Source organism: Camellia sinensis, chromosome 11 (genome assembly GCF_055761805.1).
Source record: "Camellia sinensis isolate YWXY chromosome 11, ASM5576180v1, whole genome shotgun sequence".
Taxonomy (NCBI): Eukaryota; Viridiplantae; Streptophyta; class Magnoliopsida; order Ericales; family Theaceae; genus Camellia; species Camellia sinensis.
The window spans coordinates 111,028,077-111,051,446 of record NC_138971.1 but is presented as its reverse complement, the minus strand read 5'-3'; positions in this window follow the sequence as shown (position 1 = coordinate 111,051,446).

The following is a 23,370-nucleotide window of genomic DNA, read 5'->3' as shown; positions in this document are numbered from 1 at the left end:
GATGATGCTACAACTAACAAGTATTCAACTCGGAATTGAAATACAATGCAGTTAGTATGATGTGCCGAGCCCGGTGCATGCAAGATAGATGAATGATGTAAACATGTGAGCATAAGTATGCTAATTGAAACATGCCCTAATCTAACCATACATCACACACACGCACACTTATTACAGTTGTGCCCTCACTCAGAGGGTCCGAATAAATAATACACAACCAAAATGGATAATAACTCACAGCTAATTATTACACAATTCTAACTAATTAACAAATCAACTAAGTAAGCAATAAACTAGCATGCAAACTATGTAGAATGGACTGCCTTGGCTCTGTTTTGGATGACAATGGATGCATGCATGCTCCAGTCGCCTCGTCGGGAAATTCCATCGCGATGCCTCATCTCGCCTTTATTTGCAATTGATTTTCGAAAGTTGCACAAGGCTCCAGAAGGCTGAAACTCCACCCTGGGAGGACTGCCGACCAGCTATTGGCTTGGGAAACACCTGCCGACCACCCTTTGTGGTGGATACCAAAAAAGGTGGTCGGCCTGCTAGAAAACCTGGTCGGCCGACCACTTTTTGCCCCTGGATCCTGGTTTTCTGTAACACAAAGCAAGAGAGAGACATGGCAAGGTATTTTCAACAAATGTGTGCATGACCACACTCTCCATCCTTGCATAAGCTCAAGGGAGTGTAGACCTCGATCCTCGTGCCACCAATTACGCATCTCGATGCATGATGGTCGAGGAGTCGAATTGCACGACTCAATATGAAATGAATGCACATATAAGCAAGTAAAGCCAACGACTTTATCATGGACAGTCAAGAGTGTCGGCGACCAAGAATCGAGGCACATTTCATCACTTGGAGTACGAAACGCCCCTCGTTTCTCGTGTTTGGACTAACTCCTACTCCAAACACAATGCAATATGCATGACATGTACAAATGCAACTAGCATGCAATCCTAATGCAAAGCGGCCTAACCATGCAAACATGCAAGGATGAGATGCAAACATGCTACTAGCATACACAATACTATGAACCATATGGCATACACAATGCGACTAACAACCTAGCATACGCAATGCAAGAAAATGAGATGGCATACACAATGCCTAAAACAACATGGCATGCACAATGCACTAACATGCAACCTATCATACGCAATGCTATGGACTAAAATGGCATACACAATGCACGATGGACTTACACCAATATGAGTGGACCTCAGCCACACTCAAATCAGTGGCCATGTAATGGAAATGAGACAACCGAAACACATGCAAACATGCACGATGCAAGGGACCGATCCTAAGACATCAAATGCCACTCTTCCAAAGCATGGCAAGGGATGAAAGATGGCATACAAATATGTAATTTCCAGTTCTGAAATAAGATGCTCAATGGTCCCAAATCATGGAAACATGTCACCCGATGCATGAAATAGGCCCCGTAACTCAAAACTAGGCAAATGCATTAAACCACAAGTATGCAAAGCAAGCATTATTTGACCATGAGGCATGAAAACAGAGCCAAGGCAGTCCTAAACATGCACCAAATCAGTTCTAAGCATGGCCAAAAAGTGCTAACATGAAGGGCTAAAACAAAATGCAACATAGGCTAGTAAGCATGGTTTACATGGCATGTATATGAAGCACAAGAGAGGTCACCAAACCAGCCACAAATAGGAACATGGTATGCTAAAATATGCCCAAATAACCACTGAAATGTATCAAATGTATGCAAAAATGATGGGCTCCTTTGGAGGGCCATGAGGTGGATTACTCAATGCATACATGATGGACACACACAATGGCAAAACCACCTCTAGACAGAGGTTTTGAGGGTCCTAAAACCCACTAAAAAGAGCCTGAAAGGGGTCTAGGAAACATGCAAATAAAGGCCCCTTTGAAAGGCCTTGAATGAGATTGTTCTACACATGCACCAAAGACACAAAACATGGCCAAAAGGGCCCCATACAGAGCTAAGGCAGACCTCAAAACTCACATAATAGGGCCTGAAACAAGACTTCAAAGCATGCAAGATGGAGCCCCTTTGGAAGGCCAAAAGGGCCAACAAACAAGACAAGGAGAGAGGGGGTCACCCCCCTCTGATTTTGGCTCTCAAAACAGTGTGTTAGCCACTAAAAATCCACTGGATTTCAGTGGCTAGAAGGCCAAACAAAGCATGCAACAAAGGCCTAGATGCAAGGCTCAAAACAAGAGGCAAACAAGCATACAAGGAAGTAAATGACCTCAAACAGAAAAATACCCTTAATCAAACATCAATAGGGGCTCAAAATAAGACTCTTTTCAGTTTGTGACAAATCTCGAAAATGCTCATAAGTAGGGCTAAGACATGAAGCAAAATAAGCCTACAAAGAGGGATAGGGCATCCAAGGAGGTATACGACCTCAAACAGAAAAGTGTCCTTAATCAAACTTCAAGAAGAGCTCCAAATAAGACATTTTTCAGTTTATAACAAAACCCAAAAATGCTTGCAAATAGGGCTAAGTTATGAAGCAAAATAATGCAAAAAAAGGGGAAATGAGGACTTACTCTTGTAGCACAGCAATGCAGCAAGTTCTGGACCAAGAAGGTGAGTCTTCAACCTCTAAAAAACAGCTCCAAGATGATTTAATGGATGGTGGAGGTGGTAGGCTATGAGGTGTGGTGTAATGGCCAAGAACAATGGGGTTTTTGAGCTTGGATGAGAGAGATATGGAGGGTGGAGTGTATATGCCTTGGCTGGTTTTTCTAACCCTTGCAAATGGAGGGGGAGTGTTGGTTTTATAGAGGAGAAGAGCCAAGACTTCTTGGAGAAGACTCAAGAGAGGGTCAAAGCTTCTCAAAGAAGCTTAACCAAAAAGGGTCAAGCTTCTTGAGGAAGCTAGACCAAACAGGGTCAAGCTTCTCTATGAAGCTAAGCAAAAGGATCAAAACCAACTTAAAAAGACCAACAAAAGGTTTAAAATCTCAGACAGTGGGTCAAGTGCTACAAAGCTGGCACAGTTGTATTGCACTCAAGAAGGCCAAAATGCAGAAGGCTGGCCGACCAGCCAAGGTGGTCGACCGACCACTTCCCCTGGTCGGCCGACCAGGGGTCAAAAGGGTCAAGGTGAAATGCTGGTCGGCCATACCAGAAAGGTGGCCTCCCAGATGAGTAGAATACAGCTGTATGGTGAGAGACCAGAAAATGTGACCCAGGAGAGAGAAAAACCAGCTTTCTAGCAAGGTTCAAAAGGGTTAGAAAGAAAAGCTGGTCAGCCTACCCATATTGGTGGCCTCCTAGGTGAGTAAAACACAATGGTGATATGGGAGACCAGAAATTATGGCTCAAAAGTGAGGAAAACCGGCTGGAGGAGAGAGAAAATAATTTTCAAAAGAATTGCTGGTCTTCCACCATCCTACCACCTTCCTAACAATGAAAATAGGGCCCATACCAAAAATGAACCCTAATCGATGCAAAACGAGGGTTCAGGGGCCAAAACACGCGGCCTGGGGCCTCGAAAACAGGCTGTTAGGCACCGGAGGTGGCGTGCGACCACGAAGGTGGTCTTTCGGGCCACAGTGTCCCTCTAGGGAGAGGAAACAAGGTGTGTGCCAAAAATCGGAGCAAACGGAGGTAGTTAAGCGGTCTCGAACCGAGGCACGCGACCGACGGCTCCGAAAAATCGGTAACTGGTCTCCAAACGAGAAAAATGGCCTACGACCACGAAACGTAGCCTACGGCCACTGAGAGATGGTCTACGAGACCTCTCCCTCCCTTTGAAAAGAGAAAATAGAGAAAACAGGACCTGGTTTGTAGACCGAGGCAAGGCACAAAAGAGCTCCGAAGTCCGGAGGCAAGGCTCGCAGCTAAGACTCTGAGACCTCAGAACGAGCACAATATGCATCATCACCGAGCGCTCAATCGGTGACGTCTGAGTCTTAAGGTTGGTCAAAAATGGGGTGTCTACAGATAACTATGATTGTTATAGAAATTACATGAGGATTAGGCAATTTAATGCTAATCCATTGTTGGTGTCATTGAATATAACCATGTTATAGATACATTGTATATGTATGTTTATTGGGAGGAGAAAGGGGATGTACTCCATATGTGATTATGTTTATAAATACATTGCATATGTATATTTGTTTGGGAGGAGAAAGGAGACAGACTCCATTTAAAGCAAGTTGGCTGGATTGTCCTGGGTGAAAGACCCGAAATTTTATATATAAATGGGTGTTGATTCCTTCAGACGAAATATCCATAAAATGGCAGGTTTGAAGTGTTTACGTGAGTTTTGCGTAATTGGAAAATCATTGAGTTGTAGTCTCATTTTGATTGTTGAAAGATAATGAATTTAACTCATGAATTGAGTAGCATATATGAACTGGAAATGAAATTAAAGGAAAATGGAATAAGGTTGGTCTTAGTGGCATATGGATATGCAGGTCTTGTGGATGTTTCGGGATCGGTATTGTTTATGTACGTGGTATTTATACCTTTGCTAAACCTCATAAATTGTGTTAGATTATTTCTACCGGGCTGTTGGCTCACCCTATATGGGAATACCATTTTCAGATACAGGTGAGATGCTTCCTCCAAGGCAATAGCGTGGATGGAGTTTTGGGAAGCAAGAGCTTCTTAATTATGCCTTATGTGTGTATGTTTGTTATTTGTAAAGCCAAGGGCTTAAGATGTAATGAGTGAGACTTAATTTGTGTAATGAAGCAATGACTTGGAAACATGTAAGCCTACATGGCATTTAATTGGTTGTTAAACAGTGAACTCTGATATATGAAAGTATGTTGTTTCTCATATTTATTCCGCATATGAGTTATCTTTATTGTATTATTTTGGAGGTTGTGATAGACACCGCCCTTGTTGGGGTCAACACTGCCCTCTTATCTTTATTTTGTTAAGCTCCAAGGGTCGACACCAGTGTTGGAAGGGTTGACACCATCTTGCTGTTATGTTCTTGGAATAGCTACTGAAATTTAGGGTCGACACCAGCCTTGGTGGTGTAAATACTTGTCTTTTGTTGTTGGCCTCAAGGGTCGATACCAGTTTGGGAAGGGTCAACCCTTGTATACAGCAGAATCTAGGTATTGGTTGCTGAAATTTAGTGTCGACACCATGGGTCCAAGGGTCGACACCTTGTTTGCTGCTAGCATTTGTTTTTCTTCAATTCTTCCTGAAGGGTTGACACCAGTCTGGGAAGGGTCGACCATTGTGAGTCTTCTTCTAGATTTTAGTTCAGTTTTGCGCACTACTTCTTGGGGATTTCGACTTGTTCTTTTGGGTTGACTTTGAGACTTTATTTCACTTTAAATTAGCACTATAAATAAGGCCCTCACTTACCATTTTCTTCACTTTACCTTCTCTTTCCCCTCTATAAACCGCGAGTCACTCTTTTCTCTCTCTCTAAACTCACTTTTTCGCTCAAAGACCTTCAGATTTACTCACCTAGAAGCATCTCGTCACCTTGCTCCTTTGAGATTAAGTGTAGAGCTTGTTGAGGGCTTCGTTTTTATTGGAGCAAATTGTTGTTTCATCACCGTCAACTTTTGGGTTTTCTTCCTTCTTCCTCTTCTAAGTTTGAGGTAGGAATTCTCCATACCTTCTTATGAGTTATAACTTAGTTATTTGATATTTCTAAAACAATATTGTGATTTTCGAATATTTTGGACAAATCTAGGGTTCTGGTTGGAAATCAAAAAGGAGTTTTCAAATGGCTTGTTGGAAATGCTTGTAGAAAATTGTTTATTGTTGACCTATGATGAAGTGATGGGTTTTTACCTTTAGAAATGATTTGTAAAGAAAAAGGGAATTTTTCCCTAGAAATCTCAAATGTTAATGTTATAAAGATAATGGAAATGATGTTGGGTTTTATGTAATTGGAATGATGTTTTTCTCTACTCAAAACGATTTTGAAAGAAAACAAGGTTTGCTCTAAAACCATGGATCTAACTTGTGTTGGAAAAATATTGAAGGATGATATTGGTTTTGTAATATTAGTCACGTCTTGATGATAGTGATAGAGGATATTGATGATGATGGTGGAGTTGGATATATTAATTCGCTCACATCTTGGAAATGATAATAACATATATTGTTATTGAAATTTTCTATTGATTAGAGATATCTGTTTTGGGCTATCGGTAGAGGATAGCTATGATTGTTGCAGAAATTGCATGAGAATTAAGTGAATTGAAACTAGTTTCTCATCCATTTGCATTGAGTGTTGTCACATCTTTATTACATTGTAAATGTATGATGTTGGGAGAAGAAAGAGGTTGTACTCCATGTTTGGGAGAAGAAAATGGATGTACTCCATTGAATTAAGTTGGTCGGAGTGTCCAGGGTGCAAGTCCCAAAAACCATGAGTAGTATACATGGGTACTGATTCCAGCAGATGAATTATTCGTAAAATGGTGTAGACACCCCATTTTTGACCGTCCTCAAGACTTGGACGTCACCGTTGGAACACTCGGTGATCATCCGTGCTTGTGTTCGTCCCGAGTTCCCGGAGGTCTCGGCTGCGCGCCTCGCCTCAGGATCTCTCGACTCGGCTTTTCGGTGTCTGGTTTTGCACCAAACACTTGTGTTTTCGCTTTGAAAGGCAGGGAATGGCTTGTTGACCATTCCCACACCCCACCGGCTGTCCCCTCACATCACCGGCCGTTTATTGGTGCCACCGGCAGTGGTTTCTTAAACCAATAGCCGGTCGACACTATATTTTGTCGACCAGCACTTTGTTCTGGCCGGTGAGCTTTTTTTTGCTGGCCGGTGTGACTCTTTTGCACCCTTCAGACTTGGTGCATGCCAGCTGTGCCAGCTGGAATGCACCAACACTCCTCCCCGTGCATGTAGTGGCTGTTTTGCCCCTTTTGCCCCCTTTTGGTCAAAGCTTCTTGAGTAAGCTTGACCCTTTGTCAAAGCTTCCTCAAGAAGCTTGGCCAGCTGTCTTAGCCTCCTCAAGAAGCCTTGACTCCTTTGCCCCCTTTGCCCATTTCATTTAGCTTCTTTGAGAAGCTTAAATCATTTCCCTTTGCCTATTTAAGCACCTTTCTTCTTCCATTGTTGTGGTTGGAGTTTTGAAAAAAAAAACCCAGAGCTTATATACATATGCATCTGATATATATACACTCTCTCTCTATATTTCCCTCTCTCTCCTCCCTTGTGTGTGTTTTCTTGGCCTAAAAGTGCATTTTGACCTTACTTTTGCACTAATACACACACCATTACACCTTGCTCCGAGATTGAGAGGTTTTGAGGGTTGTTTTTTTGAGGTTTTGGACTGATTTTGCTCAGTAGAGTGTGGCTGGACCAACTGTTCTTGAAGTGTTCTTCAAGGGTAAGACTTTCACTTTAGTTTCCCCAATCTTGCATTGGCTTTTGACCTATCTTGCATATTGATTTGAGCTTTGTGTATAACTAAAAAAAGTCTTATATTCTCATGCTTAAGAACTGTCATTGAGGGTGTTTTGGCATTGGGGGTCGAAATCCCCCTCTTAGGTCTCTTTTGGCCCCTTTTGGTGTCTTTTTCTTTAAGCCTTACTTGCTTTGTTGTATTAGCCTTCTCACCACTGAAATCCAGTGGATTTTCAGTGGTGAAGAAGATGGTTTGAAGTCTTGTATAGGGGAGGGACACCCCTCTCCCTTTGTGTCTCATTTGTGCATGTTTTGGGCTCATAAGGGTAGCATATATGCTTGGTTGTTTTTGGCTCCATATCAGATGTTTTTGGTGCTATTTAGGTCACATGTTATCTCTGTTTTGGGTCGGATTGGTGGCCCTTTGCATGCTTAACATACTTGCTTTGTATTCCCGTGTTTGTGCCTAGAAATGCATTATGATTTTTGACTACCATGCTCTCATATTTTGGCTTCACTTTGTGAAGTTTTTGACCATATTTTGCCATGTATGAGGTCTGTTGGCCACTGATTTGGTCTTGTTTAACATGCTTGATATAGTTTCTTTGCATTTTGGATCATGAGCCTTAAGGGTATGGGTCTTGAACATGCGTAGGTTAGGCTATTTCATTGATTTGGAATCACTTAGCATATCATTTCAGTCCCTAAACCATGCTTGTATACTTGCGTTCATCGCTCCTCTCATGCTTTGAAGTTGTACCCTCTTATGCCTTGAAACGTGCATTGTGTATGCCTAGGTGTTTGTTTCATTTGGGATGCCATATGTGTGGGTTTTTGGAGCTCTTTTGCATGCTAAAATTCTGTTTTGGTTGTATAGTTCATGCCATGTTTGTTTGGATTAGTGGTGGTAGAATGCCCTTTGTTATGCCTTAGCTTTGACCCCTCTTTTGGCTTGCATGTTTGTAGTGCATTTTGTCCATCACTTGAGGCACTTTTAGCCACTGTTTTTGGGGGCGTTTGAGGCCTCCCATTTCAGTCTAAGTCCCTTCTCGGACATGGTTGTATGCGTGACTTGTTGCCTCTAATCGCATGCTTGCCATAATATGTTGCATTACATTTGGCATGCTTTGCATTTTAGTGATATGTTGCATTTTCGAGCCATGTTTGCACAACATGCATTGCATTGCTTGGTTTGGGGTGTCAAACCAAGTGTGAGGGGTGGAGAAGTGTTCATACTACAAGTGATGTAACGCGTCTCAACTCTTGGTCACCGAGGCCCTTGACTTTGGCATGATAGGGTTTTGGTATTCATTTATGTGTTGCATACATTCCCATTGAATTGCAACCTTGGCTCTTTAGGCCATCACGCATCAAAATGCATGATTGATGGCCCGAGGGTCGAGGGTCATGCTCCCTTGAGTCCCTTGCATGATAGGGAGTGTGCCCGCGCATATATTTGCTTGAAATTCCATGCCATACACTGTTTGTCCTTGTTGCTATCAAAAACCAGTTTCTGCAGGGAGTTTCTGCCGACCAACATTTTAGAGTGCCGACCGGCCATGGATTGGTGGCCGATAATATGAAACCCCAGCCGATGGATAAGTTACATGGCCGGTGGGTATCCCCTTTAGCCGATGGTGTCCTACAGGGTTCAGGGAACCTGTCCCAGGATTTTGGCAGTTTTCAGAGAAGCAGGGTAGTGTAAACAGAGGCAGCAGTGGTATGGTACGGGCTTTCGAGGCAAGACAAATCTGAGCATGCATCATTCATGCATCCTGAGGCGGGGGCTGCGGCCATCTTCTCTTTGCATTTAATTTGATTAATTAGATTAGAAATTTTGTAATAATTAATTTAGTACTATTTATTCGGGCTGTAATATTTATTTGGATCCTCCGAGCGAGGGCAGTTGTGTAATAAGTGTGCGTAAGTGTGTGTATGTCTTCCAACCCCACGTCTTTCTTCCCTTTTATTTACCCGCTTATGATGGTAGACTAGGGCATATTTAAATTAGCATACCTTATGCTTAGCATGCGTGCATCCATACATTTGTCTTACATACACCAGGCTCGGTACATCATGCTAACTGCACTCGTATTTCAATTCCAAGTTGAGTATTTGTTAGTTGCAGCATTTCGCATGCCATGTTTAGGATAGCCGAGCCTGTTTGAATTGCATCTTTGCATGTGTTGCATTAGCCATTTCAACTATGAACTAGGATCATGCATGTGATTACTAACTGTTTTCTGTTTTGGCTTGGAGTACTAGGTGAGCTTTTATGCTTTAGCATGCCGCATGCGTGTGAGTGTTGCCATAATTGCATGATTACCGTGAGGCTAGCTGCTTATGTGATATAACTGCTTGAATGCCTGTGGATGGAGGTTGAATTACCTAAATTGGAAAAATGCATTAAAACTGTGAGTTTTAAGCCCACTAGATAGTGGCAAAAACCATCTTTTCTAAAGCCCACTTGAGGGTGGCAGAACCTGCATTTTAGCCTACTTGCGAGTAGCAAACCATCTTCAAAACAAACATGCAATGTTTTGTTCCAATTTAGGCGATTTGGTCTATACTTGTTTGCTGTGCGCATAACATAGTAATTCTAGGCTAATAAATGGAAGAAGAACACATAACGTTTTCAAAAACGGATATCACGATTAGTAGAGGCCGATCTTCGATCGGGTGAGAGGGGGTGCTCATAGCTGACCTTCCCTAATCGTACCCTAGCTCCCGAGCCGAGGCAACTTTGGTGATGACGGACACGTGGCCTTTGGCACCGAGTCAGGGTTTCCTAAATTCCCCCATAAAAAATATTTAGGTGGCGACTCTGTATCTGGCAAAGCAGTCCATGTTTGGCACTTCTTTTCAAAAATCTGTTTCTTAAAACGATTTGCCGGATTTGGACTCTTTGGTTCAGATTAAGAACCGTGACATCAATGGAGTCCGAATTGTAGCGCGAGGGCCTCACGCAGGCGCGTCTACAAATGGCAAATAGAAGTGTTTGTGTGATGGCTGTATTGGTTAGAGACCCATGAAGTTGTACTCTCAGTTTGGTTGTCTGAATAAAATGGAAATAACTCATGAATGGAGATAAAATGGATCGAGATATAAGTTCGATATAATGTAATTTTGCAAAAGAGTTATATATGATTTTATCACAAACATTGCATATGCATTCACCTTATACCTTTGTTAAAATTCATATGTTGTGTTGGATTATTTTTACTAGGCTTTGGCTTACCCTATGTAGGAAAAACATTTTCAAGTGTTGCTAATATGCCTCCGCTAAGGCAATAGCTTGGGAGGACTTGGAGCAAGAGCTTCATTTTTGTTTAATTGTGTATTTGTTTTGTACAAGCCAAGAGCCGTTGAATGTGCTAGATTTAGATCCATTTTGTTGTAACTAAGTATTGGTTTGGAAAGTTGTAAGCCTTTAGGGCATTCTCTTAATTGTTTATCTTTCATTTTACATTCTTCATCATGTCACATATGCTATAGATTCAGGGTTAGACTGGTGAATCTATGTCCGCATATGTTGTAGAAGATGGAAGTTAACGAAAGATAATTATTTCATCTTATGTTGTTGTTCGATTAATACTATAAACTAGTTATTGTATTTATTTCGGGGCGTTACAACTTGGTATCAGAGTGTACTGGGTTTGAATAGTTTGGGTACGTGGGAAGTGATTTTTACTACAATGGATTTTTCTCGCTTGATAGAGATGTCTGTATGTTTTGTATGCTATGTGACAACATGCTTATGTGGTTATATGGGCATGGGATTAAATTTTTAGGATATTGATTGGGTCTACGGGTTTCTAGAAGTCCTATTAGAAGAGCACCTGATCACTGCTATTTCTAATTGGAACTCTGGCAACGTCGCGAGACGGTCATTATCCAATAATGAAATTCGTATGTGTTTATGTGACTACGTGCTTATGTGGAGTGAATTATTATTATCCATCGTATTAGGACGCGAGTGAGTTAGCTTCGACACATTTGTAAATGTGCTAATCACCTGTGTTACCTTTATTAGGATGCCTACACGAGGAAGTGACAATTTCCCTCCTTCCACATGGGAAGAATTGAGGAAACAATTTGTAGAGTTACATCAAGGTACTACATCTTTGGCACAGTTTGAGGCGTGGTTTACTAACCTGTCGAAATTTGCTTCGAAGTTAGTGGAGACTAAGGAACTTCGTTGTTTAGAGTTTGAGAGTAGGTTGTGTGACGACATCCAGGGAAGGATTGTCGGGTCTTGGCATAGAAGTTATAATGTGCTTGTTGAAGCTACGGCTCATGTAGAGGTAGCGGTCTTAGTCATGGGACGGAGTAGGGAGGAGGCCATTTTGGCAACCCTTGTAACTCGGGGTGGTGGTAGACCTTTTAAGAGGTAGAGGGGCCCCAACCCATAACAGTCTCAAGGAACACAGTCTAGATCTACCTTTCTAGTGCCGAGTTTGGGTTCGGAGAGAGGTAATTAGAGAGGTTTCATTTGTTTCAAGTGTGGTCAGCTGGGCCACAAGTCTCTGGCTTGCCCATAGAGGAGGAGGGCAGGGTTGGTGGCTCAAACAATAGTTGCACCACGGGGACCATCTAATTGGCCAGGACTTGGAGTGATCGAGTGCTCGCTGGGGGAGCAGTCATTAGGATCTTTAGCAGTTCAGCCATCGAACCAGTCATGTATCCGGGGACCACTTATTTGCTGGGTGTGTAATCAACCGAGTCATGCTAAACGTTTTTGTACCCAACTGGGGACTTCTTTGGGCATTTCGTAACCTAATCGAGTTCAACCTTATTTATTCAGGTAGGGACAATACCGTTATGGAAACCAAGCAGGCCAAATTTTGAGGGCCTCGAGAGAGTCAAATTCTCAGACCTTTAGTGGGGAATTACGCGTTTGAATCAAGTGTGGCCATCTAGGACACATCAGCGATTCTTGTCCTTGGCTTGTAAGCTCTTAGGGTATCTCTAGTTTGAGAATAACCAACTCTAGTGGTCCAGTGAGAGACGGTAACGGTAGTAGTACCAGTGGGGTAGTTTCGTTTTGGTTATTCTATTTTGTAAACGGTAGGTTATCGTTTTGTAATCATCAGGTTATGTTGTGTAACTAATGTGTTTTGGGGATGTTGAGACATCATAACTGCTTGTTTATATATGTACCTTTGCTTGTTTATTTCCATGGATTGGACGGATTGGAGCATGTAATGACTCTAAAGTTTAATTAATATGATAAGCTATTATGGAATTGAAAAATTTTCGTAGTGATGTATATATACGATTGTGATTTGGTTTGGCAAGGTGATGGTTGGCAAGCCATATTTTGAAATCAAAAAGGGTTATTGAGTGACGTGTGTTTTGGTTAGGGTTACCATGGGGCGTGAAGAGTTATACTTGCCGAGTGTATGTAATTTCGTTGGTGTTCCCTATTAGGTTTTATGTTTGTGTTAGAGACTTTGGTCTATTGTCGTGAGAATTCCTCAAAGGGATGTGAAGTGTGCGGTTGGCACTTGGTTTTGTATAATATATCATGTTGTTTTCAAAGAAGAGATGTCAGTTGAAACCAGTGCTCTTAGGGAACTTTTAGGAAATTCTTGTGGGAACGTTGGAAGTTGATGGTATTGGTGTGTAAGTATTTCGGCATTGTTGGCATAGTTGCAAGACGGGTATTCTTGTGGAATTCTATTCTTGACCATTAAGGGAAATTAGTGTTGTTCTGTGTAGTTACCTGTACCCATGAGGCAACCTTTGGTTTTAAGATTGACGACATTTAGAAGTGTGTTATTTTGAGCCCCCAAGTGTTGTGGGTGTTGTTGGGGGTTAGGTCAGGTCACTTGTTCAGTAAGTGTTAGCAGCTGGTAGGTTGGCCATGAGGATTAGTGTTTGGATTGAACCGTGTAAAGTGTGATATTATAGAATGTAGGACCTAAGGTTGACCTTATCGGTCACCAAAGGGTTGGGGGAGTTGTGTTTGTTTGTTAGTAGAAGTGGTTTTGATATGTGCTAATGATAGTGTAAAGCATGTTATGCTCGTGTGAGTTGGCTCAGCGTGAGAGAGTGAGATTACGTACTTTGGTAGTGATAAATTCGGTGGGGATTGAGGGTAAATTGGCAGACTGAGGAGCTAGAATTGAAGTAGCCCACTTAGGGTTGAAAGTGAGATGTGTGTAGTGAGTAGTGGGATTTCACTTTACGTGGTGTACTAGTGCTGGGCTGGTGGTTATTAGATGACATGTCAAAGAGGATCGGTTATGGGACTATCCGAGGAGGTTGCCTAGGTATCGCAATAAGGTATTTAATGTATTAATTAGATTGGTCTCATGTTCGATAGTGCAGAGTCACTTTGGTGGGTGTTTGTTGTTTGGTTTAGGAGTGAAACTTCGAGTGGTGTAGTGAGATTGAGTAGAGTGATTGGTGTGCTAGGCCAGGGCTATTTTTTACCTTATCCGTCCTGGTATGTATAGTGTGAGGTATTTGATTGCCACGGTGGTATGTGTGAGCTAGTCTGAGGATGTGGATTGTCTGCTTGGTCTTTAAGAGTCCAGCTTGGATGCATACGTGGAGTGCAGATGTACTTGCCATACAAGCATAGGTATGATGGGTTATTTGAGATTAAGCACGGTTTGAGATAACTTGAGGAATCTAGCGTAACTCAAGGAATGTCTAAGAGTGAGTGTGGAACTCCATCTCGGAGTTGGTGAGATTGGGCAGGATATCAGTGTTGATGTGGAGTTGAGTGATGCATTAGTGTTTGGAGGCCAGTGCAAAGTCGTTTGGTTGGTAACCGGTTTGGGTTACAATTGGGAACTTTGGTCTTTTGGGTGCTTTTGAGCCATTATGCGATTGGTGGTGGAGGAATTTCTTTACTTGTGTTTTGTTGTGTCGTTGGCACTTTGGAAATTTCTAGGGATTGTTATCGTGAAAATTTGTGTTGATGTTGTAGCATCGCCATGGGTGTGATGGGTTTTGATGGGTGTCAAAGTTGTGGTTCACTGGACGAACGCTAAGGAATGATTTCGAGGAAAAACAAAATTTTCTTTTGGTGTTGTGACCTTGGGTGATCTTTTTGAACTAAATCAGTTTTGGTTGGAAATATAAGTTTTCGGTTTAATAAAAAGTTCAATCTAACAAATCGTGGGAATAAAGGGAGTTTTGAATCATAAACAACACAAGTGGTTTTTGAAAAAGAACACGGTTTCGAAATCTTTGGGTTTCGTTGGAGGACGTCAAAAAAGATATTTTGGTTCTGGGCAGTGTGAGATTGAGCACCTTTTTGAGAAATATATTTTTGGGGAAAAGGAACAAAAGTAGATTTTTTTTTTTTATTTTTTATATACCGGAATGGGTTGCATTTTACTTGTATTATGGGGTTTCTTATGATCTGGCCTGAGTTGCTGATTGCATATTAGATAGTTACTTTGTAGGAAACCTAGACCCTATCGGAGGATAATGTACCGTAGTGTTGTCTGTTTAACCATGTTTTATTTTGTGTTCTCGTTTTATGAGAGTTGACTGAAAGACTTGTGTGCAAGTGGTTTCTTTTTCTCTGTGTTGGAGTGTTAAACACTCAATGGTGGTTTGGGTATTGTAAGTAGTCGAGACGTGGTGGACATCTTTGTGTGTTGTTGTTGTGGTTATTGTTACTATTGTTATTGTTGTCGGAGGTAGTTGTTCTTGTCTCATAAATCACCACGAGTTTTGCCGATCGGAGAGGCATCCGTGCTCTTTTCTTGTTATTAGTTGTTTAGGAATCGTTGGGGCCACGAGAAGTTAGATTGGGATCTAGGAAGTTATCCCAAATAGATCTAGGCCTAGGTGGGTGTTGGATCTCTTTTCATAGTTAGTGACCACCTTGTTCTAGATTTTTTCCAAAATTTTGGGCAAATGAGGATGCCTTATATGAGGAAAGGCTGGTAAGAGTCTTAGATACTCAAGATCAAGTCTTGCGAGGCAAGACATTTCCTTTGGTAAAAGTGTTATGGAAACATCACGGAGTTGAGGAAGCAACTTGGGAACATGAGTTGGAGGTCCATAAGAAGTATCCAGACTTATTTGTTGATGTTTGAGCATGGATTAATATTATGTTATGTTAATGAAATATGAAAACATTGTATATGTTTGAAAATATGGAAACATTGTATATGTTTTGGAAAATGTGAATTGTACTTTCAATGTTAGAAATTGTGTATCGAGTTGATGAGAATAGATGATTGGAGAATGAGTCATGGTAATGGAATTGATTGATTATCATTGTTGTAATTGGTTTAAATATGGTTTTAAAGCTTGATTTATAATTTCGGGGATGAAATTTCTTAAGGGAGGAGGTTATAGCGATTTGGGCTTAGACTCGATCCATTTATTACTTTTGAATCCAAGAAACTATATTTGTGATAGTCGTTCTTTTCTTTTCATATTTGGTTTTAGCTTCGGGGTCGACATCGCCCTTGTTGGGGTCGACACTGCCCTCTTATCTTTGTTTTGTTAAGCTCCAAGGGTCGACACCAGTGTTGGAAGGGTCGACACCATCTTGCTGCTATGTTCTTGGAATAACTACTGAAATTTTGGGTCGACACTAGCCTTGGTGGTGTCGACACAAGTCTTTTATTATTGGCCTCAAGGGTCGACACCAGTCTGGGAAGGGTCGACTCTTGTATACAGTAGAATCATGGTATTGGTTATTGAAATTTAGTGTTGACACCTTGGGTCCAAGGGTTGACACCATGTTTGCTACTAGCATTTGTTTTTCTTCAATTTTTCTTAAAGGGTCGACACCAGTCAGGGAAGGGTCGACCCCTGTGAGTCTTGTTTTAGATTTTAGTTCGATTTTGGGCCCTACTTCTTGGGGATTTTGACTTGTTCTTTTAGGTTGACTTTGAGATTTTATTTCACCTTAATCTAGCACAATAAATAGGGCCCTCACTTATCCTTTTCTTCATTTTATCTTCTCTTTCCCGTTTCTAAACTGTGAGTCACTATTTTCCCTCTATAAACTCAATTTTTCGCTCAAAGATCTTCAAATTTACTCACCTAGAAGCATCTCCTCACCTTGCTCCTTTGAGATTAAGTGTAGAGTATGTTGAGAGCTTCGTTTTGATTGGAGCAAATCGTTGTTTCATCACTGTCAACTTTTAGGCTTTGCTTCCTTCTTCCTCTTCTAAGTTTGAGGTAGGGATTCTCCGCACCTTCTTATGAGCTTTAACTTAGTTATTTGATATTTCTAAAATAATATTGTGATTTTTGGAGATTTTGGACAAATCTAGGGCTTTGGTTGGAAATCAAAAAGAGGAGTTTTCAAATGGTTTGTTGGAAATGCTTGGAGAAAGGTGTTTATTGTTGACCTATGATGAAGTGATGGGTTTTTACCTTTGGAAATGATTTATAGAGAAAAATGGAATTTTTCCCTAGAAATCTCAAATGTTGATCTTGTAAGGAAAATGGAAATGATTTTGGGTTTTATGTAATTGGAATGATGTCTTTCTCTACTCAAAAATGATTTTGAAAGAAAACAAGGTTTTCTCTAAAACCATGGGCCTGACTTGTGCTGGAACAATATTGAAGGATTATGTTGGTTTTGTAATATTACTCACGTCTTGATGATGGTGATGGAGGATATTAATGATGATTGTGGAGTTAGATATGTTAATTCACTCACATCTTGGAAATGATAATCATGTATATTGTTATTGAAATTTTCTATTTGTCAGAGACATCTGTTTTGGGCTATTGGTGGAGGATAGCTATGATTGTTGTAGAAATTGAATGAGAATTAGGTTAATTGAAACTAAATTCTTATCCATTTGCATTGAATGTTTTCACATCTTTAATACATTGTAAATGTATGATGTTGGGAGAAGAAATGCGTTGTACTTCATGTTTGGGAGAAGAAAGGAGATGTACTCAATTGAATTAAGTTGGCCGGAGTGTCCAGGGTAAAAGTCCCGAAAACCACGAGTATACATGTAATGCCCCAAAAATAAATACAACTAACACATCTCATAAGCGAAAATGTAATTAAATTAACTTACTTTCATTCATCAGAGTTTGACATACACAAGGTGACACATGCGATATATATTAATAAATAGTCTATCCTGAATCTACAACATGTGTTACAAGTAGACAAAAGATGAAAGTTGAACATATATTCAAATGCCCTAAAGGCTTACATCTTTCTAAGTCGTTACTTGGTTACAACAAAAGTGAGAATAGCTCAATACAAATAAAACCCTTAGCTATATGAAATGAAATACAACAAAAATGAAGCTTTTGTTCCAAAGTCCTTCTAAGCTATTGCCTTGGCAGAGGCATATCATCAACACCTGAAAATGGTTTTCTCAAAATAGGGTGAGCCAAAGCCCAATAAGAACAATCTAACAAAATATATGAGATTTAACGAAGATATAAGCATAATGTGCATTTATAATGCCAGTAGTAAAACATTCATATTCTGTACTGTCATAAAATACCAAAGTTCATATCTCAATCCTTTTTTTTTTCTTGTTAATTCAAGTTAATTCATTTCATCTCAATTCATGAGCCAATTTCATTATCTTTCAGACAACCCATCTGAGACTACAACTCAGTGGTTCCCAAAATAACACAACCATCATACAAACACTTAAATTTGTCATTTTACGAAAATTTTGTCTGTGGGATTGGCACCTATGTGCACGCGCGGTTTTGAGACTTTCACTTTAGACACACAGGTTAATTTAATTTCAATGGAGTACATCCCCTATCTCCTCCCAAACAATGGAATACATCCCCTTTGTCTTCTCAAATAATCATACATATACAATGTATTTAAAACATAGTCATATTCAATGACAATTAACAAGAAATTAGTTTCAATTCACCTAATCCTCATGCAATTTCTATAACACTCATAGCTATCCTTCATCGATAGCCCAATATAGATATTTCTACACAAATAGTCATCTCAAGACAGATAATTTATTCAAAATTTCACAAGTGAGAGGTAATACATATTCTTCTCCACCATTTATGTCCACACCCATTTCATTTCACATTTTACAATACCAATTTCATTTATTTATACAAAATAAATATTTGGAACATTTTAGGGCAAACTTCCCTCTTTCCCAAATATCACCCAAATGCCAAAATCAACTATTTTGTCACAATGCAACCTCATTTTCAAACTCCATAATCCTTTATATCATATTCACATAGAAACCTCCCTTTTGATTTTTAACCCAAACCCTAGGTTTGTCCAACATATTTCCAAATCCCACCATTCTTACACAACAACTAATAACTAAGCTAAAAACTATATGAAAGTGTAGAAACATTCCTACCTCGAAGTTAGAAGACCAAAGGAGAAGTGGAGAAACTCCAAAGATGTTGAAACCAAGGTTGATTCGGATCAAAATGCAGCTATTGATGTGCTTTACCTTTTTAACAAAGGCCCAAGGGTCGAGAAATCACTAGATCTAGATGAAAAAGTAGAAAAAATGTAGGTTTTAGAGAGAGAGGGTCTCAACTTTATGTATTAGAGAGAAATAGATCTGAAAAAGTGATGTAAAAAGTTATTTTCACAATCTAATATATGCACAGTCTTGTCGAGCGCAAGAAGTGACGCTCGAGCGTCAGACACAATAAGTTGTTTTGCTCGAGCGCAAGAAGTACTGCTTGAGCGTCAAGACACAATGAAAGAGGCGCTCACCACTCGAGCGCAAGAAGTGAAGCTCGAGCGTAGGAAACACACATCCAGTAGTTTTACAAACATTTGACCAACCGCTCGAGCGCAAGAAGTGGCTGCTCGAGAGCAAAAAGACCCACTCGAGCGTAGAAAACACTCTCCTAGTAGTTTTGCAGGCCTGCAAGAGTACTGAGAGTTTGCAAAGCCCGCTCGAGCACTGGGCAACAAGAGTTTGGAACCAAACACAACCACAACAATCCAAAAGGCAAATTTAAGGGAAAACAATGGGAATAAGAGATGAATCACAATACTAAACCATGAAACCTGAGTCCGGAGTACAACAAAGATTGGGTCAAAACCAAAATTGCTATAATCTCCCCCTTTTAAGGAATTTCGTCCCCGAAATTTCAAATCAAGTTAAAAGTCATTATTAAACTATTTACAATAGTGATAATCTATCAATTTCCACGCCATGACCCATTCTCCGGTCATTCAATTTCATCAACTCGATATACAAGTTCCCAAAACTTACACAACATATACAATGTTTCCAAAAGTGAGATAACACATACAATATGCCCATATTCTCAAAACATATACAATGCTTATATTGAACCCATGTTCTCAAAACATAAATGACATATACAATGTTCTGATATTTCATTAATATAGCAAAGTTCAGCACACGTTCAAACATTAATAAACAAGTCCAGATACTTCTCACGGACTTCCAACTCACACTCCTAAGTTGCTTCCTCAACCCCGTGATGTTTCCACAAAACCTTCACCAAGGGAATTGTCTTACCTCCCAAAACTTGGTCCCGCCTATCTAAGACTCTCACCAGTCTCTCTTCATACGAGGTATCCTCATCAATCTCTAAGTCGGTCCAATCCAACACGTGCAATGGATTTGGCTTATACTTTCGAAGCATACTGATATGAAACACGTCATGAACCTCAAAAAGTTATGGTGGTAACGCCAAACGGTAAGCTACCTCCTCGATCCGCTTAAGGATCTTAAAAGGCCCAATAAATCGAGGGGATAATTTCTTACTCTTCCCAAATCTCATAAATCCCCGTCTTGGTGATATATTCAAAAAGACAAGATTTCCCACCTCAAAAGACAAAGGTCTCTTCTTACGGTCGGTATAACTTTTCTGACGACTGAGCCATAACTAACTTTTTAAGGATAAGTGTCACTTTCTCCGTCGTTTCCCGAACCAACTCTGGGCCGAACACAGGTGCATCACCCACGTCGGCCCAACACACAGGAGACCTATATGATCGGCCATACAAGGTCTCAAATGGTGCCATGCCAACACTCGATTGGAAGTTATTATTATAGGCAAGCTCCACTAAGGGCAAGTGCCTCTCCCACGAACCCTTGAAGTCAAGGACACAACCTCAAAGCATATCCTCAAGGATATAAATAGTACACTCGGGCTGCTCGTCAGTCTGAGGATGGTACGTAGTGCTAAAGGTCAATCTAGTGCCCAAGGCACTCTGCAAGCTCTGCCACAACCGACCTGTGAAACGCGGGTCTCTATCTGAAACAATCGTCACAGAGACCCCGTGCAACCTCACTATGTCCCTGATGTACAAGTCAACAAGATAATCTATTGAATCACCCAAGCGCATAGGTACAAAGTGTGCAGACTTGGTTAACTTGTCAACTACTACTCGACTGGTATCACTACCCCATTGAGTCCTCGGAAGGCCCACAACAAAATCCATTGTGGCATGCTCCCACTTCCACTCGGCTATAGGCAAGGGTTGCAACAAGCCCGCTGGTCTCTGATACTTGGCCTTCACTTGCTGACAAGTAAGGCATTTTGATACAAACACAGCTGCATCCTTCTTCATACCCCTCCACCAAAACTGGCGATTAAGGTCGTGATACATCTTTGTGCCTCCCGGATGCACTGCAAGGTGTTAATGGTGAAACTCTCGGAGTACTTCCTCTCGGCAAGACTCTGGTACGAACAAACGATCACGATATCTCACACTCTAGTTGGGATACACAGTCAAGCCTCTTTCTACCTTCCCACTAGAAATCTTCTCTCGGAGGGATTTTACCTCAAGGTCACCCCTATGCGCTTCTAACACTCGGTTCACAAGTATAGGTTGTGCAACCACTGAAAATAAGGCTGTACACTCAACAGACTTGCCCAGATGCAAGTCGAACTCCCTAAGAGCAGCCAACATCTCCCACTCCCGGATGGCAATACTAGCCATACTGCTAACAAATTTTCTACTCAACGCATTGGCTACAACGTTGGCCTTCCCCGGGTGATAATGCAACTCAAAATCATAATCCTCTATAAACTCCATCTACCTCCTTTGCCTCAAATTCAATTCCTTTGTGTAAACAGATATTTCAAACTCTTGTGATTAGAAAACACCTTAAATCTCTCACCATACAGATAGTGCCTCCAAATTTTTAAGGCAAATATCACCGCCGCTTATTCTAGATCATGAGTAAGGTTGTTCCTCTCGTGTGTTTTCAACTGCCGCTAGCCATAGGCTACTATCTTTCCCTCTTGCATCAAAACATAACCCAGACCTTCCCATGAGACATCACAATATACCAAATAGCCCAATCCTCTCTCCAGAATAATCAATACTGGAGCAGTGGTAAGTCTAACCTTAAGCTCTTGGAATGATTTCTCACAAGACTCACTTCATACAAACTTGATTCATTTCCTTGTCAGTCTCGTCAATAGTGAGGCTAATTTAGAGAAATTCTTCATGAATCGACGTTAATACCTGGCCAACCCCAAGAAACTACGGGTCTCAAAGGCATTCTTAGGTTGCTCTCAATCTTGCACTGCCTCTATCTTGGATGAATCTACAGTCACTCCTTCTCTGAATACCACATGGCCCAAGAACTTAACCTTCTTCAGCCAGAACTCACACTTTCCAAACTTAGCATACAGTTTATGGGCTCTAAACAACTCAAGCACCACTCGTAAGTGTTCCTTGTGCTCCTCCTCAGAGGGTGAGTAAATCAAAATGTCGTCCACAAAGACGACCTCAAAACGATCTAGGAACTGATGAAAGATCTGGTTCATCAAGTCCATAAACACAACAGGTGTATTAGTGAGCCCAAAAGACATCACTAGAAACTCATAATGGCCATACCGTGTACGGAATGCCGTCTTCGGGATATCCTCCTCCTTTACTCTCAACTGGTGATAACCCGATCTCAGGTCTATCTTAGAGAAACAACAAGACCCCTTCAACTGATCAAACAGATCATCTATATGAGGCATTGGGTACTTATTCTTAATAGTTACTCGGTTCAACTTCCGGTAATCGATATAAAGTTGCAACGCTGCATCTTTCTTTTTAGCAAAGAGAGCCAGTGCTTGCCAAAGTGAATCTTCAACTCACTCAATTCGGCAGGTGCAAACCTATATGGTGCCATAGAAATCGATGTCGTGCCAGGCACTAAATCAATAAAGAACTCGATCTCTCTGTGAGGTGGTAAATTGGTAAGATCCTTCAGAAAAACATCCGGGTACTCACAAATTACCCTTGGAAACTCTGCCCGAACTTCATCACACTTACTACTCAAGAAGCTAGCAAGAAAGGATCATACACTGGTGATAAGACTCTATCCACCCAGTCCCCCAAGAAGTAAAAATAATCACCGCTCTAGGTACATACAGTAACCCTCTAACGGTAACAATCTATAATAGCCCGATATGACGATAACCAATCCATACCCAAAATGACATCAAAACGAGAGATGTCAAGCAATACAAATGCAAAAGGAAGCCAGCGACCAGTAACCTCAATGTTACAACCCTGACATCCCTGTTTCATGATAACCTCACCACCAATAGGTGACTCTACACAAATAAGAGATGCTAGCTGTGCCAACTCCAACCCCAAAACTGATGCAAATACAGATGAGATAAATGAATGAGACACGCCCGCATCAATCAATACATCAGTAACTGAATTACAAAACAAGAAGGTACCTTTCACTACCGAAGGCGCTGGTACAAGGTCTGGTGCGGTAATAGTGTACACGTGCCCTATAAGCCTCTGGTCTAACTATTCTTCTCTGGGAGCATAGGCCTGATCACTGACTGAGCCGATGAAGCTCCTTGATTGGCCCTCGAGGCCTGTGCTAACTGTGTTGGCTGGTGGCTCTATGTCTGTCTTGAACCAGACGCACTGGGTGTGCCACCTAACTGTGGGCAAAACCTCTTCATCTGCCCTACCTGCCCACATTGGAAACGAGTGAGTGACTGGTCTCTCCCTTGACTTTGGCTTTGAGAACGAGTCAAAGACGATGTTGCTCGTTGCCTTCCTCATCTCTGTGGGCAAGCTAGAGACT